We start from the raw sequence: 19,922 nt of genomic DNA, 5'->3' as shown, positions 1-19,922 counted from the left end.
GGAACAGGACTAGAAGCAAGAGGCTTTGGGAGAAAGACTTCTGCCCTAATCTGTCCCTGCCCCCAAACTAATGAGGGGGTGGAGGGAAGAATGAGCAGCCACTCTGCAGGGTGTTTCATTTATTTTCTTAAAATGTAACATATTTTCTCCAACCTGGCTGCTGGGAAGGATCTTTATGATCTAAAGACTCTAGACCTAAGGGTGAGCATTTTTCACAGATACAAAGGTGCTTATGCAAGAAAAAGGAAGTAAAAAAAAAAAAAAAAAAAATGTAGCTTTACCAAACTAAAAGCCCTTAGGCCCTCTAGTTTTTCTCCAGCCTGACTTCCCATCTTCTGTCTTAGTTGCCTTGGGTTACTTAATGAAATAGCACAGACTGAGTGGCTTAAAGAAGACATTTATTTTCTCGCACTCTCTTGAAACTGGAAAACCAAGTTTAAAGCATAGTCAGTGTCTTAAGGGCTGTCTTCTTGGCCTCCAGAGGGCTTCTACTGTGGGCTCACGTGAACTCCTGAGCTCAGGTGACCTTTCCTTAGTGAATGTACTTTCTCTTCCTCTTCTTACAATTTAAGAGATAAATTAAAATGAAGTCAGATAAGCAGAAAAGGGAACCAGGAATAATCTATCTATGCTCTTTTGGGAATACAGCAGTCCTGTAGTTGTTACTTTATTCAATGATGAGTAAAAGCAAAAAATTTGTTTAAAAAAAATAACAGAATCATATGGTATTTGTCCTCCCGTGACCAGCTTATTCTAGAGATCTGCTGTTCAATACTGTGCCTCAGGGTAACAACTCTATACTATGCACTTAAAAATCTATTAGGAGGGGAAATCTCACGTTGTGTTCTTACCACAGTAATTTTTGTAATTGGTTAAATAAAAGAAAGGAATTAAGAATTTATCCTTACTTTCCTATTTTTTATACCATTGAGCAATTAAGTAGCTTAAGAAAAACATCTTATAAAATTGTTTCAGTTACTGAATGAAAACAAAGCGAGAGAATTTAAATATTAACATTTTTGAATGTTAGGTGTTGAACATCAATGATGCTGACATTAAAAAAAAAAAGTGAAAAGCTGACATCATGTGCTTCCTAATGAAAGAACGTATCACAGCTACAGTCTTGGCAAGAGAATCAAACCAGAGTCTAATGAAGCATCTGGATCCACTTGCCAATTTACAAGAAACCCAAGACAAAGAAATATGCTAAACTGTGAAAAACTTTATCAGTCCTATTCCCCAGGTTTTTCCAGATATTTATTAGAATAGAAAGAAAGAAAGGAGAGAGAATGTGTAGATTAAAAGACACTTAAAAGTAATATAAGTTTTTAAACATGGTCATGCACTATTGGGTAATAGAATCATAAGGAAAAGCAAGGAAGTAATCATTATGAAAGTCAGAATAGTGGGTACTTTTGCAGGGATAAAAGCCATCATTAAGATAAGAAAAAAAGATAATTAAATCCTGGGTATGTAAAATATAGCATGGTGACGATAGTTAACAATACTCCATTGTATATTTGAAAGTTATTAGAAGAGTAGATCTTAAAAGTTCTTATCACAAGAGAAAAAAAACTTGTAAGTATGTATGGTGAGGGATGTTAATGAAACTTATTATAGTTATTTTGAAATACATACATATATGAAATCATTAGGTTATACATATAAATTATTATTATTATTTTAATATTTTTATTTATTTATTCATGAGAGACACAGAGAGAGAGAGGCAGAGACACAGGCAGAGAGAGAAGCAGGCTCCATGCAGGGAGCCTGACGTGGGACTCGATCCTGGGTCTCCAGGATCATGCCCTGGGCCGAAGGCAGGCACTAAACTGCTGAGCCACCCAGGCTGCCCAGGTTATACATATAAAATTCAATGTAATATTATATATCAATTGTATCTCAATAAAAAGTAAATTAATTAAAAAGTAAAATTCAACAAAAACTACACAAACAGATGGAAAAAATGGAGGGACTTATGGGATGGCTGCTATATTCTTGACCTAAGTGATGGTAATGAGATTATTTATTTGATTTCAGCTATGTAAGATAAATAATCTCTTGAGATCTACACAGCCTATAGTTAACAATACTATAGTGTATACTTAAAACTTACTAAGAGGATAGATCTTATGTTAAGAGGATAGATCTTATGTTAAGTATTCTTATCACAAAACAAATAAGCTAATAATAATAATAATAAAGAGATAAGAAAGGAACTTTGAGAGGCAATGGATACATTTGCAGCCTTGGTGATGATGGTCTCATGGGCACTTATTTACAAACTCATTGAATTGTATACATTAAGTGTATACAGCTTTTTATATGTCAGTAACACCTCAATAAAGTGATTTTAAAAAATTCACTGTATAATAATTTATTAATCTCTAATTCTTTTTTTTGTTTGTTTTCTTTATTCATGCTTTATTCCACAAATAAAAGAGTTAAAAAAAATATGGCAGAAAGCACAGCATGCAAAATATAGATTAAGCAGATTTGCAAAAAGATCTATTCTAGGAAAGAGAAAAAAATTTTAAAGAGGAATATAATATCAAGATAATTACAAATATATAAAATATACTATTTTCTACAGATAAAATCTCTTTTCAAGTTCCCAAGGAAAATTTAAATTTATGTAGTCAACTTTATGATTATAAAAATCTGTTTGAAAGACATTTTTTCTTGGAACGGCATAAATGAACTACATTCTTTCAAAACAAATCATTGATAAAATAAAGCACTGACAAAGCCACTATACAGCAACAAAGTGTGTTACAGAATAATTCTTTCAGATTTCAAGGAGGAATATTTCTGTGAGCATGGACAAAGAAAAAATTTCACTTTACATAAAGCTAATACAACCCTGAAACAAAACCTGATCAAAATATCATACAAAAAAATAAAATCACAGACTCATTCCTATATAAACTTAACAACTAAAATTGCTAATAAAATACTAACATGTGTGATCCATTGCTGTATTGAAATTCTATTATATGACCAACTGACTCATTTCTAGAATGTAACTGTTCAATACTAAAAGGCTTATTAGTATCATTTCTCTTAAAAATAGATAAAGGGAAAAAAAAAAATAGATGAAGGGAGGGGCACCTGGGTGGCTCAGTCAGTTAAGTGCCCGATCTTGATTTTGGTTCAGGTCGTGATCTCAGGGCTCCCTGCCTGATCCTTAAGGAGCCTGCTTAAGATTCTCTCTCCCTCTCCCTCTGCCTGTTTTCCCATGCCCATCCCCTGCCACTACCATAAGCATGCCCATGCCTGTGCTCTCTCTCTACAAAAAAATATTAAATAAATAAACAACTAATAGATGAAGGGAAAAACACTCTGTAATTTGGCATCATAGATGTCAGAAAGTCATCAAACACTTATTCTACATTTTTCTTAACTTCTTAGTAAATGACAACATAACAAAACAAACCTTCAATAACAGCCAGAAACTTTAACTCTCAACACTGCTATTAATATCATTCTAGAAATAACATATTGCTCTAGACATACTGTTCTAAAATAACTAGGGAATTGTTCAAAAATATTTTCAAAGAAATGAAGTATTAATAATTAAAAGGAATCCTTATGTAATAGGGGATTAAAATGCATTAAATATTTTTTATTTGCAGATAAATGACTTTGTACACGAAGATAACATGAACATTGACTAAAAATAACTGAAAATAAGACAATTCCACAAAGGCATCCAGTTTCAAAATTAAAATTTTAGTTTTCAGTAAATAGCTACTTAAAATGAACATATTCCATTCACAACAGCAATTGTTAGGCAGTAGTCTAAGACATCAAAATGTAAATAGTGAGAGAGAGAATTACATGGGCTGGTTTCAACTCCTTTTTTCGTTTTCTACACTACTTTGAAAAGAAAAACTGTCAATCTTATTATCAAAATCTAAAGACTTATTTTTTTAAAACTTGATAAATAAAATATATTGATAAATTTTACCATTATATTTTAATAGATAATGGAATTTAATACTTCACAAAAGCATTGTTTTAGCTAATTTTATTTATTTTTATTACTGTTTTTTTTAATTTTTTTATTTATTTGTGATAGTCACAGAGAGAGAGAATGAGGCAGAGACACAGGCAGAGGGAGAAGCAGGCTCCATGCACCGGGAGCCCGACGTGGGATTTGATCCCGGGTCTCCAGGATCGCGCCCTGGGCCAAAGGCAGGCGCCAAACCGCTGCGCCACCCAGGGATCCCTATTACTGTTTTATTTATTTTATTTTAGTACTAGAAGAGTCTTCAGTAGATGTCTACCTCAAGCCCTCATTTTCAAATAGAAAATTTGGGGCTTTCTGCTTTAAAGGATTTGTTTAAGGTTTCTAGTCAACATCAAAGTCAGAATTAAAACCCAGGACTTCTGATTTCAAGTCCATATTACCTCTACTTTTACCTAATTCCTCTTATCTACTTCACTCTCCTTTTTACCAAGCATAAGTTTTAGCGCTTCACGGTCTTTGTTGAAGCTGACTTAGATTTTAGATTGTTAAGAAAACAGGGACACCTGAGTGGCACAGCCGTTCAGCGTCTGCCTTTGGCTCAGGGCATGATCCCTGAATCCTGGGATCGAGCCCCGCATCGGGCTTCCCACAGGGAGCCTGCTTCTCCCTCTGCCTATGTCTCTGTGTGTCTCTCATGAATAAATGAATAAAATCTTTAAGAAAAGAAAACACTTTTTTTCAACTGTCCATTCAACTCTAGCTAATACTTTGAGCTTGGAGTGAAAATTTATTGGTGGAGATCTAGGGATTCAGTCCAGCCAAGCACTGAAAATTCTTGTATCTTTTCTCACCTGATATTGATTGTTTTACTACCGCCATAGTATGTTTATTTTCTGCTAGGACGATAAAACTAAACATGGGAAAATATTCCCTTTTCCAGGGGGGGTCCTTTGTCCCCTGCTCTCCTTCTTATCCATCTAAGAACAGAATAGATAAAAGGGACATATCCATTCACAAAAATACATGTCTTCCCTGCCCATTTGAGAAACTCTTTAAACAGAAGTAAAGATTTTGTGGCCAGATGCTAGATATTGCTTTATTAATTGGCTGGTTATTCTAATTTATAATCAGGTTCTCAGGATCCCGTTCCACAAACTTGATTCAAAAACAGTTCCTTCTTTTAAATCTAGTTATACTCTACAGGACAAATGATCCCATAATTGTGCTCGCTTCGGCAGCACAAATACAAATGATCCCATAATCTCAGCCAATGAATTTAAGGAGATAAAGCAATATAACACACTTAGCATTTAAGAGACATTTCAGTCAAACAATGCATGAACTAAGTTTAGCTCCTAATTTGAACAAATCAAATGGGAAAAAATAATTATTATGAGACAATTGACTAAAAGTGAACATTGAAAACGTTATGTGATTGTATTATTTTTAGGTGTGATTACGGTATTGTAATTATATTATGTAAGGTATTCTCATCATCTACAGATATGAAATAAAATCCTTACAGATGAAAAAAAATAAATCTGATCATAATTCCTAGCTTAGCCAAACATATCTACCACGGTCAACTTTAATTATTAATGTCATAGTGGAATAAAGTGCAAAGTGCAAACAATTAGCACCCAGGACAGTAGGTAAATCACAGAAGTGCAAGCAGTGCAGATTAGACAAGGAAAGGGAGAGTAATCACAGGTTTAGTCAAGAAGCAGAAGCAAAGAGGAGAGAGACTAAGGGTAGAAATCCAGCAACTCTGACTAACCTTAGAGCATGGAGCTGCCCTGAGCTACCATGGTTGGGGCACCTCACCCCCCTACTCAGTGCCCTCCTGCTTGTATGCTGTGATTATCTAACCCATTCTCTTACATGACTTCCTGTATGTGTCTCCTCCTGCCTCTGACACCTCTCCTGCCATCATTCTCAACTGGTGATTGTGCCTTCTAATTTGCTAAAACTAAAACTGAAGCAATCAGAAGACACCCTCAGGGACTCCCCCATCACATTTGCCTATAGTAGAGATACTCATATACACTGTTTTCCTGTAATTACAGGTGAACTGTCTGCATCCTTATCTCAGGCAACTCCTTAATTAGGCACTAAGTCACATTCCATGTAGCCTATTCAAGGATACAGCTTCTCAAATCTCTCTTCCTTCCCCTTCCCACATCATCAATTTCCCACTGTATACTGGATCATTTCCATTTGTGTTCAAGTATGTTATTTCTTACATATTAAGCTTAAAAAAAAGAAGGAAGAGGACACAAGCATTCAACTCTCAACCCATCTCTCCCTTCAGATTCCACCCTGTTGCTCCATGCCTTGTCCATGCTATCCCCTGCTCCTTTCCTTCTCCTGCCTTTGCCACTCTTTGAACCATGCTCAGATCAACATCTCCAAAGACCTCCAGATTACTAAATCCAATTCTGATCCATTCTCAATTTTCAGCTTATTTGATCAACTACAAAGAAGCATTGAAAATGGTTCTTTACATGGCTTTCAAGACATGCTCCAGAATTTCTACCCCTGTCACTGATTATTTCTACTAGGTTTCCTTTTCAGCCCTTCCTCTCCCCCCAGACATTTTAATGCCCAAGCATCTCACATACAGTCCTTTAGCCCCATTTTTAAATACCTTCACTGCGTTGGTGAATTTATCCTGATCCATGGCTTTCAATATCACCCTGTCACGGAGAACATGTAGATTTATATCTGCAGCTCATAATTCTCCTGTGAACTACATATTCATATTCATATATCTAAGGTTCTAATGTGATGCTTACAACTTAGATCACTATATCCAAAACAGAGCTTTCTCTTCTCTCAGATGCTGCACCCTTTCCCCATCTCTGGTAATGCCAATACCATCCATTCAGGTGCTCAGATCAAAACCCCTGGACTTGCCTTGATTCTTCTTTCTTCATACCCTACATCCATTCTGTTAACAAATCCTGATGACTCATTCTTTGAATTATATATAGGATCTAACCTCTCCCTGACATCCTCACTATTATCACCCTGAACTTTGTCACTACCTTCTCTCACCTGGATTATTACAACATCCTTCGAACTGGTTTCCCTGCTTTCACCCTTAACCCACTCCAGCTTGTTCTAAACAAGGCAGACGGAGGGACCATTTTAAAATGTCAGCCATGGCCAGTCACTCTTCTGCTTAAAACCTGCATGTAAAATAAATATGCATATAAAACCCTACATATAAAATGAGTAATTCCCATTTCAAGTAAAAGCCTACAAATCCTACATATCTCATCCTGCCATTACCTCTCTGATCTCCTAGTGTCTTGCTCTTCCCCTCAATCCTTCTGCTTTAGCTACAATGGATTACCTAGTGTTCCTAGAAGAAATGAGGAACTCTTATGTCTCAGGGCCTTTGCACTGGCTGTTCTCACAGCCTACATTCAACTTATTAACAAATCCTAATGGCCCTGTCTTCAAATAAATTCTAGAATCTCATTTTTTTTTAAGATTTTATTTATTTATTCATGAGACACACACAAAGAGAGGCAGAGACATAGGCAAAGGCAGAGGCAGTCTCCGTATGGGGAGCCTGATGTGGAACTTGATCCCAGAACCCCAGACCATGACCTGAACCAAAGGCAGATGTTCAACCACTGAGCCCCAAATCTCATCTCTTCTTAACACAAAAATGTTCTCGCATTTCCACTGCAAAAATCCATATGGTTCACTCTATATCAGACATCACCTTATTAATGAGGCCTACCCTCATTGCAACTCCTAACCCCGTTATTCAAGCATCTTTATTTTGCTTTATTTTTTCTGGATTGTACTTATAACCTTCTTACATACCATGCAACTCAATTATTTATTTTGTTTTATTGTTTCTCTCTCCCCTTACTGGAATGGAAATTCTTTAAAGCAGGAATATTTGCTGTTTTGTTCCCTGTTTTATTCCCACTGTCTTAAAGTACACTAATACATAATAAATCAATGAATAATTACATGAGTAAATGAATGAATAAATCTAACTGAGGAACTCATTATCACAATGTGATTTACCACAAGAATGTTGTGCTTTCAGAGCAACCTTGCTGATAATATCAAAAACAGAACATTTTACATTTGCTTAGCACCTTACTCATTGTTTACATAAAGTTTTTATTCTATAAGTCTTTGTACTCTTAGTTTTATAGAGAAACAAATTCTGATTCAAAGCTAAGATAATCAACAAGATATTTCCAAATAGTTGAATCTTTGTTGAAATCCAACTTGGCTTGTGATCTCCTAGTATTCAGGAGTGTGAGTTTTCCACCCTGCTGGCCTCATATTCTTAGATTGTTAAACCAATCCTACTTTTACTTTTTGCTTGTCACAATTTATTTTAAATTTATTTAATGAAACATGTAGCTCAAGATATAATTTAGTTTATAAACTTGTCTGTTCTGTGACCTCTTATACAGATAACATACCTGGCGGTGTACTTGAGGCTATAAGTATAAAGTTCACTAAAGTAATTTCTCACACAATACTGGAAGTATTTAGACCACCTGCTGACTATAGGTGGACATGTTGCAACTACATTTTTATATTAATAAAGTATCAATTTGTGATAAAGGATGATAATGCTTTCTGATTTGCAGAGTACACAAACTTGCTTTTGAGATATAAAATTGGAGAAATCAGACCCAATTATTTAAGCAACTAGTCTGTATTTTGAGAAGTTTAGAAATGTGATCCTGTCAGTTTTTGGAACGTTTGTCTTTTTTTTTTTTTTGGAACACTCGTCTTTAAAGCATAAAACATCACTGATTCACTGATGCATATGTGGGTTTTTTTCCCCCACTTCTTCCAGATGTTAAAATACAATAGATTTCAAAAAACAATAACTGATAAAACAATTGCCAATATTTTTTAGTTCTAATATTAAACCAACAGACCAATTCTATGTAGATTTCCAACTGTAACTTCCTGGGAAACCATAATGGAAGCAATACTTAAAGCTGACACAGCAGGACCTGATATTTCTACAATTGCAAAAAAATGGTTATGTGGCTGCTATTACCAGCTCCCTGTGTTGGTGATACTAAGGCTTCTTCCCTTTTTCCCCAGGACTACTGTAGCCCAGAGTCATCTAAAATTCTTTGCAAGGTGAGTCAGGCTAAGACAGAGTAGGGATATGGTCCATCTCATGAAAAACAAAGACCTACTGCCAAAGCAGAAGACTGCACACCCAGTAAATAAACCTATCTCTGGCAAGGCTCTTTCCAGTTAGGATCTCAGTGCTCTCTCTCTCTCTCTCTCTCTCTCAATCTCCACCTCTCTCCCTCTGTCTCTTTCACTGCCTTTATACCACGATCATCACTCAGACACATTTCTGACTGCAATTTGTTGGATCTCAGTTCTGTAGGTTCTTATAGATCTTGTGTGGTGCTCATCAGATCTTTGTGTTAAGGAAACATCTACATATACTTGGTTAGAGAAGTGAGTATTATTACAACCTAGTGTAAATCTTAGAACACATGATATATAACTGAAAAAAATGTGAGATAATTTTTCGCTATTTATACCATGTTTATCTCCAAGCATAGTCAAAGTCTTCATGATTATAAATTACTGTTTCACTTACAAAAGTGCAAAAAAACAAAAAAAAAGGTAAAAGAAAGAAAGAAAAGCAAGGGTGTTTCCCATTAGCCCATTAGCAAAATGTTTCTCTGTCCTCAATCTATATTTTACTATCACATAAAAGGCTGAATATGACTAAGTGAAGAAATCAAGTGCTAACCAAAGAGCTACGGAGGAAGAGAGCTGTTTCCCTTTCCAGTTCCAGACTGCTTGCATCACAGAATGCAGGCTATTTCCCCTTACCACTGGATATGTCTCTGCTTCCTGCATGTCCTCCTTTGGTGTGCTCTGCACTCCTGGAGTGGGCAGACAGACCTTCAGCAAAATGCTAAATGGCTCAGGTGTTCTAAATGCACTAAATAAATATTTAATGTCATAAGGATGTTGTTTAAAAAATAATTCAAATAAGCATGCCACCAAAGTTGTCTTTTAACGTTAAAGAGCTAAGTTTTAAGATAAATGTAGTCACTACAAAGCTGTATATATCCTTACTAAACAGCATGCATCAACATAATTGATTACAGAAATTTCATATTTAAAAAAATAGGAAATATTTAAGCGAATTAACTAGATAAATAGGTCAAGGTGGTGAAAATGTATAAACTTCCAGTTTTAAAATAAACAAATCTGGGATGTAATGTACAGCATGGAAACCATAGTTAACAATATTGTACTGCATATTTGAAAGTTACTAAAATAGTAGGAGACCTCAAAAGTTCTCAACATAAAAAAAATTCTGTAACTATGTGTGGTGATGGATGTCAACTAACTTATTGTGGTAATCAGTTAGCAATATTTACATATATCAAATCATTATATGATACACCTAACACTAATACAATGTTATGTCAATGATATCTCAATTTTAAAAAATACTAGAGAAAAATCCATCTATCAGGTTTCTTTTTTCCTTAAAGGATCTATCTATCTATCTATCTATCTATCTATCTATCTATCTGAGAGAGAGAGCACGAGAGAGTATGAGAGAGTATGAGAGAGCACAAGCAGGGGAGCAGTGCGGGCCTTGATCCCAAGACCTCAGTACCATGACCCTAGCAGAAGGCAGATGCTCAATTGACTGACCCACCCAGGCACCCCCATCTATCAATCAAAGGCCTTTCTCATTCCAAATTATGAAATAATTTTATAAATTTATAAATTACTCTATATATTATTTTAAAACTTTTGAACATGAAAATACATCATAGGATAAAAATGCAACTAATTAACTGGAAAAATTATGTTAGCATAAATGACTTAAAAGTGTTAATGTAACCTAATACATAAAGGTTTTTATAAGCCAATATGAATTGCCTGATAGAAAAATAGGCAAAGGACATGAATAGGAATTTCACTAAACAAGTACTAAAGATCATGAATAATATATAAATGTTCAATAAATGTACATTAAGTTCAAACTCATTAGTAATGGTAAGGATGAAAATTAAAAACAATGATGTAATAATATTTTTTATGATAGCCTAGGTTATGATGTGGCACCACATTAATCTCCAAATCTCCATAATTTATTAAAAGAAAATTGGTTTCTCATTCATGCAAGCAAGTTTATCACAGATTGGAGGAGGAGCTCTGTTTCACATAGCTACTTAGGGATCTAGACTGAGGAAGGTCCCACTAACTTTATAATGCTTTCATCTGAAACCTGTGCCCTTCTTAGTCAATGAAGTATGAGAAGAGATAAGAGAATCACACATAATCTTTTCTGTGCCTTAGCCCAGAAGTAACAGTTTTGTTCACAATTTTCTTGACTGATACTCATCACGTGCCTTTCCAATTTCAGTATTGTTCTCTGCCAACCTTTCAAATTGGCAAAGATTAAGAAAAAAGAGAAAAGGAAGAAAGGAAGGAAGAGAGGAAGGAAGGAAACCCGTGTTCATCAAGATTTTTCTTGTCAAAAAAGCAATGTAAGCAAAGAGAAAGAGACATGAAACTGTATGACGCATTTGCAATTCTGCAAGGTATTTAGCTGGGAGAGAAAGGAAGGTAAGAAATAGGTTGGGAGGCAAACAGTAGCCATCTGATAAATATCCTTAAAGAATTCAGGCTTCACTCTGAAGATAATGGGCACTACTGTTAATTTTTAAGCAGAAGAGTGCTATGATCAACTATGCATTTTAAAAAATTTCTTTGGCTGCTACAAAAAAAATGGAGGTGGAAAAATTGGAAACTAAGAGATAAGGAAAGACACTATTGTAGGGAGCAATACAAAGAGAAGTTAAAAATTAAGAATATCTACAACATAACACATTTAGGTATGTCAGTATGTTAACTCAGGAGGGGGGGATCATATTTCCATCTTAATTTCATACAAAAACTGAGTATTATAAACTAACTTAATCAGCCAGACTACAAGATTTAAAGTTAATATTGCAGCTGGTACAAAGAGTTGCAGAACCCTTTCCCCAACTGTTCATACCACAGAGATCTTATCCTTGTATGTGACTTTCTTTGTTTACTGTGCCCTCCTTCCAGTTACTGTAATGAGATGGGTTCTAACACGCTGCAGCTCCTGGTAAACCATCCACCTTCAATGGCATGCCTTTTCTCTTTCCAAAACCCACAGAGGACATGCAAATTTTTTTTTTTTTTTTTTTTTACAAAGAGAGTCTTTAGTGTCATCTTCTTACAGTAACCTTCATTTCTCTCCTACATGGCTTGTTCATTCTTTGTGAAGAGCTCTTTCAGCCCTTCTTATGACTTCAGGCTATAGAGTTATTTCAAAGCCCTTTTGATACCTTTTGGCTTTCCTCCTCTATCATTCCACCAACTGATTTAATATTCCACTTGAGAGACAGTAGATTGTAGGAGTTAAGAGCACAAACTGAAGCCAGACTGCCTGAATTCAAATACTAATGCCATCATCTAATTACTCCATGACCCCCAATCACTTAATTAGCTCTCCATAACTCAGTTTCTTCTAAAATAAAGATAATAGTACCTATCTGTGGAAAAAGTTGCAAAAATGGCTCCAGTTCTTTATTGGATCCATACACTTGACATCTGACTTCTCAGCTCATATAAAGAAGCAGAATCTATTCCCCATCTCTTGAACTTGGATTGGTATTTTGACTTGCTTTGTCCAATAGAATATGTAGGAAGTGATAGTGTGCAGTCTGAGCTTAGACTTCAAGACTTCCATTCTTTCTCTCTTGGGATCTTGCTGTAGCCATGAGAATAATCCTAGGCTAGTTTTTTTTCTATGTGATTTTGAAAAATCACATAGAAAAGGACCACATAGAAAAGGATCAAGTTGTTTTATCTGAGACCATCCTAGACTGACAACTCAATCTAACTAGGCAGCTGACTATAAATAGGTGAATAAGCCAGGCCAACATCTTTTAGGCTTTACCCACCTCAGCAGAAACAGTGACTTGTGAAATATAATAAATGGCTATTGGAAATTGTTTTACACGTTTAAGTTTTAGAGTGGTTTGTTACACAGCTATTGTGGCAAAAAATAACTAGATATACTATCTCATAGAAATGAGACTTAAATGAGTTAATATATGTCAAGTACTTAGAACAATGGTTGGCGTTTAATAAGTGTTATTTAAGTGTTTGCTTTTATTAGTATTATTTGTGGTAGTAGCAGCAATAGTAAAGAAATGGGATCTAGATTAGAAATACAGATCTGAAAATGAGCATAACAGTGGCTAAAGAAAACATGACAATAGATGGGAGCCCATAGAAAACATTTAAAACCCTAATTTTACCTGCCTTGACAGCTTGAGATATGCATTTATCTTCAATGTCTAGAAATATCCCAAAGTTTAAAGGACTAAAAAATTAAAATTTCACAAAGACAGAGAACAAGAGGTTAGTAGAGTGAGGAAAGATGTATGTATGTATGTATGTATGTGTATATGCATGTACTTGCTGAAATGTTATCATTAGAAGAGAATGGAGTCATCTCAACAGAAAGCTTTTGGTTAGATTCTTTGGAAGGAAGGAGTAAGGAGTGTGGGTAAGGAGTGTGGTTAACAATGAGGCTTTGGAGACAAGTGTTTATGTAACTTAGTGTGATTCCCACCCTAAAACCCTACCATACAGACAAGCTACTGCTGTTTCCACCTACCTCCTTGGCCCTTCATAGGAGTCTGAAATCACTTTCTAGAGGAAAAAAAAAACCCTCTGAGGGACTGAACTTCATAACGGTAAGCAAAGTAGAAGGAAGGATGATGGGGAAGACAAGATAGAAAGGAGTTAAGAAGTCTGGATGCTAAAGAGCAGATCTTCAAACCACTCCCTTCCACCTTGGCATTGGTACATAGTTTTATAGCAACCACCCATTTCTAAGGGATAGAAAAAAACATCCTCTGAATTTAGCAAGAGATGCAGATAACAAAATAAAGACAGACGGGGAAAGAAGTCTTAATAAGTGGAGATAATGCAGGTTAAAAAAAAACAGATATTTAAATATCTGTCCCTTTTCCCCCTCTCAACAAAAGTTATTGCAGCCAAAATAAGAATCAAGAAAAGGCTTTTCTACCCCTCAAAAAGGGAAAAATCAGAAAATTAGAGTTCAAAAATGAAGACTTTAATTAATCATTCATTACCTTAAACTGAGACACCAAGAAGTTGTACCTTTATTGGAATGGCACTGTCAGTAACACGACCCTTGCATAGATGCATAACCTGGTTTTTCATCATCTGGATGGTCCAACAAACTTCAAACTTTGAACTCACATTAAGATGCTCCTAGATTGGAAATGCCTCTATTTATCTGGCATAAGAAAATAAAAGTTCTCTCTGAAGAAGGATGTCCATCATTCTAGACGTCCAATTAGTTCTATAAATGAGGTTTCTAAAAATAATGTCTAGCATACAATGATATGACCATAACCAAGCACACAAAGAAACAAGGCTTTATGAGTGAAAACAAGCAGAAATAATAGGAGATAAAAATATACCTACAAATACTTGACATACTATGCTTATTATAAGTAAGTGGAAGTATAAGGAGACTATAAAACACCTGTGCTTACTTTATTCAATTAAAAAAAGATCAAATTTAATTATTTCAGCAGGGCATTATAAACTACATGCCTGAGTAAATTTTACAATGTTTAGTCTGAAGAATCAAATCTTTAAAATAGACCTAAATACTGCCTGTATGTTAGGCTATGCCTCTGTTGGATAGCTTTCAATGTTTAAAAGTACTTTCTTTTGCTAAGCCATTATCTCACAACCCTTGTGTCCAGGAGTGTGCTGGTAAATGACATGTTTGTATCATTTGCTAGTTTCTGGAGCAGAAATACTTTCACCATAGCTGGCTTCAGGTAACCAACAGAACACCACTAAATGCAGATCTAAAAAGAGACACATAAATCAGCTCCCATAGGCCAGTATGAGCCAGTGCTCATTGGTTGTATTGCTGATTATGTCTTTTCTGGCCAAGATTAAATATCCATAATTGTTAGTTATTTCCCCCATGCAGTTGATTATCTGTGGAATATTCATTCATTCAGTGGATATTTATTAAGGGCCAACTACCTGTCAGTAGTTGTTCTGGGAACTAAATATATATCTATGAACAAAAAACTATCTTCATGGAGCTTATAACAAGGTGGAGAGGAAAAGACAATGAACAAACAAGAAAATATGCAATCTGTAAAATGCTGATAAATGATATGAAAAAAAATATATAGGGATAAGGTAGGGGGGATTGCTATTTTATATGGGAGAAGGCCTCACTGATAAAAGACCATATGATATATTTACTCTTTGTTCTCATACTTTGCCATAAAGCTTCTAATAAATTAGAGAGAAAAAAGAAGAGAGTTTAATTGATGAAAACTTTAAGCTTACATAGAGCATAAGCACTATGAAGAGGTATTACTCTAAAGCAGATAGTCCAAAAAAGTGTTCAAAGGAATTGAACCAACATTCAAAACTTGGGAAATTCCAGTAAATATGAAAAATTTCAGGCTTGCTTGCAGGACTTGAAAACCAGACAATGCTGATACTGCTATTCTGGTGTCCTTTAGACAAGGCCTGAGCTCTCCAGGCAGGCACTGCAGTCCCTAGAAGGCTGTATAGCCTTATGTTAACCTACAGGCCCCTGTAGCCATTTGAATTTGTGACCCTGCTAAAAATAATTATTATTTTTTAAGAATTCTTTTCGTTTCTGAATTTTTTTCAGTGTCTTTGAAAAATCAAACCAATCCCAAATTTTGAAAAGTAATACTAGAGGCTCTGCAGCCTACTCAATAGGGGTTTCCAAAATACATTTTGAAAAGTGCTAGCATGAACATAAAATAGACATATAAATTCACAAGATAGCCACTTTAAAAGGAAAGGAAAAAAATTAGGAGGCAAAAATCCCAGAGTGTTAAAATGTTAATAATACCTTCTATTACTAATCAAGATATTATAGCAATATTCATATTGTTCAATATGTGTCTATTGCAGCATTAATTTTCAGTCTTGAAGCATAGTTTCTTCTTGTGATTGCCCTTACCCTATCAGCATTATTAAAATATAGCTACTAAATACCACTAAAATATAGTGACACATAAGTGTATTTCATACTTTGAAAGTAATTAGTATATTTTGGACAATACGGAGGAGAGCTGACCAAATTAATTACAAGTTGACACAAATATCTTTTCATCAATGAATGTAGTATGAAGGTTATCAAATTACTGCCCATCCAATTCCGGTAGAATATTTTTTAAATTCGCATTCCAAGATACAAATAACTTCAAAACCAACAGCAAAACCAACACCTACACTAGTCTATGAAACATTTTATAGACTCTCTTTATGCAACATCACCTTCCATCTGCCAAGACACATAAAATTCTATTTACAATGCTGCCTAGAAACCACTATTAGTCATCATAAATATTGCTATAACCAAATAATTCCAATAAACCAAATGTTATAAATAAAAACAAGTGATTCTAGAATAATTTCTATAACCAGTCTCCTTGATTTCAAATTGTTTGTGGGAAGGAATAGGAGGATAAAATAACTAAAGCAGACCTTTAAAAAAACTATAATATTTTCAACTTAATAGTATATGTAAATGGAAGCTATTTCATAATTTTTTTAGCTATTTCATAATTAACTCAATTCTCTTCCCCTTCATTTTGAGATTTCCTTATATCTACTTCTCAGTTATAGAATACATACGACACACACAAATATATATATATTTTTAGTTGACATAAAATACATTTGGAGACCCTCTTTTTTAAAAAAGAAAACCTTGTTTCATTTTCATAGTGTTATTTTATCTAGATTATGTAAAGTTTGAAAACACTTAATTTCTCAAGATAGGAATTATCTCTTATATCACATTTTTAACATAGGCAAATATACTAGTCACTTTGATATCAGTTATGCATGATGAAATCATAATAGATTTGTTGTTCAAATATACAACCAAACTGAATGTGTCTAAGAGGTTTAATCTGTCTGAATCTTGAATTTCTAAGTGAGACATTCCAATTAATCTAAACTCTAGTTATAAGCTGTTGAGTAAATATATTAGCATGAATACATGCACCTATGTCTAATATAAAATGGGATATACGTGTACTTACTTAGGGCCTGTGATGTCCAGGGATTGTGCTAACCATTGAGAATAGGACCACAAATAAGATGGGTGTCTATTCTCAGGAAACTGAAAGCCTAATAGTGTAACACATACAACAGCAGAAGTAGCCATCCGTTCATTCAACACACATCAAACACATAAGGCAAGATAACCTTGTTCTGGGCTCAAAAGATACCATAAACAAAAAAGAAATCCGTTTTTTCAAGGACCTCACATTGAGGAAGAAAATCATCAAAATGATTACAATATAGCTACTAAGAATTTGATAAAATCAAGACCTAGTCCATACAAGTGACATTAAATAGAATATCTCTTAGCATATAATACCTGAGCTTAACTTGCAGAATAGGTAGACAGGGGCACTCTAGGCTGCAAGGTCTTCTAGGGAACCCTGGCAGTCTGAATGGCTTGAGGATTCAGGATGTTGATGGGGTGTCTGTCTAAATAACTGGATGGCAGAAAGGTGGAGCTAAATCATGAAGAACCTTGTATTCCATGCAGAGTGCCTATGGACACTGTCTTAGGAAACAGGAAGTCATAGAAAAACTTTAAGCAGGGAGTGACATAGTCATTTTTTTTTTTAAAGAAACGTCTTTTAAGGAGGTTTTGTAGTGGAGGAGAAAATGATTCCTATTGACTAAACAAAGGTAGCAGGAATGGATGATAGAGGACAGTTAGTAGCAAGCAAATAGTATCACATAGGCTCTAGTTGTTAATTTATCATCCTTAGGTTTCCAGCCTGGGGGATAAAATGTACATTTAAACTAAATATTCTGGAAGGATATAGAGTGGGAAAAATGAGGTAGAAAATAAGTATATGTTGGTATAGGTTGAGTTGGAGATATCTTTGAGAAACTTGGGTAGATGTACCATAGCCTGTAGGGTCCTTAGGGGATGTGTTCAAAGAACAGAAGGAACTATGTAGGCAATTTAGAATTACATTAGAAGTTATATTGTTTAATGTAATATTAATATTAATGTTTTGCAACTACTTTATATCTGTTGTTAAAAAACAAGGAATTAAATTAATATCAGGAGTCAATATCCTTCAGTGAAAGAAAAAAGTGAAAAATAAAGAAATTAGGTGAAAAAAGCTGAACTATTAAAATATAAATAGAAAGATCAAAACTGGGGCACCTGGGTGGCTCAGTGGTTGAGCATCTGCCTTTGGCTCAGGTCATGATCCTGGGGTCCTTGGATCGAGTCCCGCATTGGACTCCCCACAAGGAGCCTGCTTCTCCCTCTGCCTGTGTTTCTGCCTCTGTCTCTGTGTCCCTCATAAATAAGTAAATAACATACTAAAAAAAAAAAAAAAAAAAAAAAGAAAGAAAGAAAAAGAAAGATCACCACTAACCTGTAAATTTTCCACTAAGACTACTTAAATGGTCTAGAAGCATTGAATACTTCTAGTGCTCAGATTGTGGTCTCCAAATAATAATCCATGAAAAGAAGAAACCAAAGCTCCAATATAATAGATGTTTGGGAGTCAATTTTGGAAATATGAGTATCTATGTATTAGATAAGAATTACCAAAATATAAAGGTAGAAACAGATAAATGAAAACAAAGCGTGTTGTAGAACAAGATGTATAATCTGATCTCATTTTGGTTAAAAATATATTTTAACGGCATGACCATTGTAAATGTGATGTCTAGATGGAGTGTTAATTTTTTAATTTTGCTTCTCTCCATTTATTATATGTTTATACGTTACATGCCTGTTTTTATAATTTTCAAAAGTCAATTTAAGGGTCACCTGAGTGGCTCAGTAGGTTAACCATCTACCTTTGGCTCAGGTCATGACTCCAGGGTCCTAGGATTGAGCTTTGCATTGGGCTTCCTGCTTGGCTTCTCCCTTTTCTCCCTCTCCCTCTGCTTGCCACTCCCTCTGCTTGTGCTCTCCCTTTCTCTGTCAAATAAAAAATTTTTTAAAGTCAATTTAAGGAGTAACATCATCAACAATTAACCAACTAATTCACTGAGGAGCTGGAAAATGGTAGACAGAAGTCGGGGTGTGGTGGAGTGAAAATGAATAGGAGTGGAAACTGGAAATGTAAACTACTCAGTGAGTTTGGTACAAAAGAAATGAAGGAGAAAGGAAAGTAATTACAAGCCGACAGCTTAAAGACTTCAGGCATCTTTACCCTAGAGCTTTGGTGCTGGATTTCTTCTCTCCAGAAGACGCCTCTTACAGACATCCATGCAACTCATTCAATTACCTCCTTTCAGTGTTTGTTCAAATGTCACCTTCCTATTGAAGCCTATTCAAAATCACACCTCTCTTCCCCAACCCTCTCCACTCCACTGACACAAATCCCCTGCCCTGAGCCTACTTTTTTTCCATTGACCTTAGTAATTTTTTGAATTTTATAGAATTCTTACTTTTCTCTTGTTTATGTTTCCCCTAGAATGTAAACTCCATTTAACAGAAATTATTTTTGTCTGTTTTATACACTGATCTATTCAAGTACCTAGGACAGTGTATGGCAGATAGTGTTACTTGATAACTATGTGCAGAATTAAAAGAAGTGTTATTTAGGGTTGGGAAAGACTTGAACACATTTATGTGCTAATCTTGACTATTCTCAGGAAAAAGGGTAACCCCTGATTACTGAGGTTCAGGATGGCAAAAGCAATCCTTACGACATTTCCTTTGTACCTCTTCCTAGAATGTATACAGCACATGTAGAGTAGTAAGCAGATAAAAGCAGCTCAGGATGTTTTAAATACCAATGAAAGAGTGAAACTG

The 19,922-nt window shown here is 35.0% G+C and overlaps 1 long non-coding RNA gene across 1 annotated transcript; it reads right to left on the bottom strand.

The window, feature by feature from the left end:
- Nucleotides 1–409: 409 nt before the first annotated feature.
- Nucleotides 410–19,022, bottom strand: LOC111093249. The gene is made up of 4 exons (XR_005381115.1): nt 18,959–19,022; nt 17,502–17,693; nt 14,167–14,333; nt 410–559 (listed from the first exon to the last, which is right to left on the bottom strand). It is a non-coding gene; the product is annotated as an uncharacterized LOC111093249 (long non-coding RNA).
- Nucleotides 19,023–19,922: the final 900 nt, after the last annotated feature.

Source organism: Canis lupus, chromosome 29 (genome assembly GCF_011100685.1).
Source record: "Canis lupus familiaris isolate Mischka breed German Shepherd chromosome 29, alternate assembly UU_Cfam_GSD_1.0, whole genome shotgun sequence".
Taxonomy (NCBI): Eukaryota; Metazoa; Chordata; class Mammalia; order Carnivora; family Canidae; genus Canis; species Canis lupus.
Note: the sequence above shows the minus strand (reverse complement) of the source record. Positions and strands in the feature narration are given on the sequence as shown.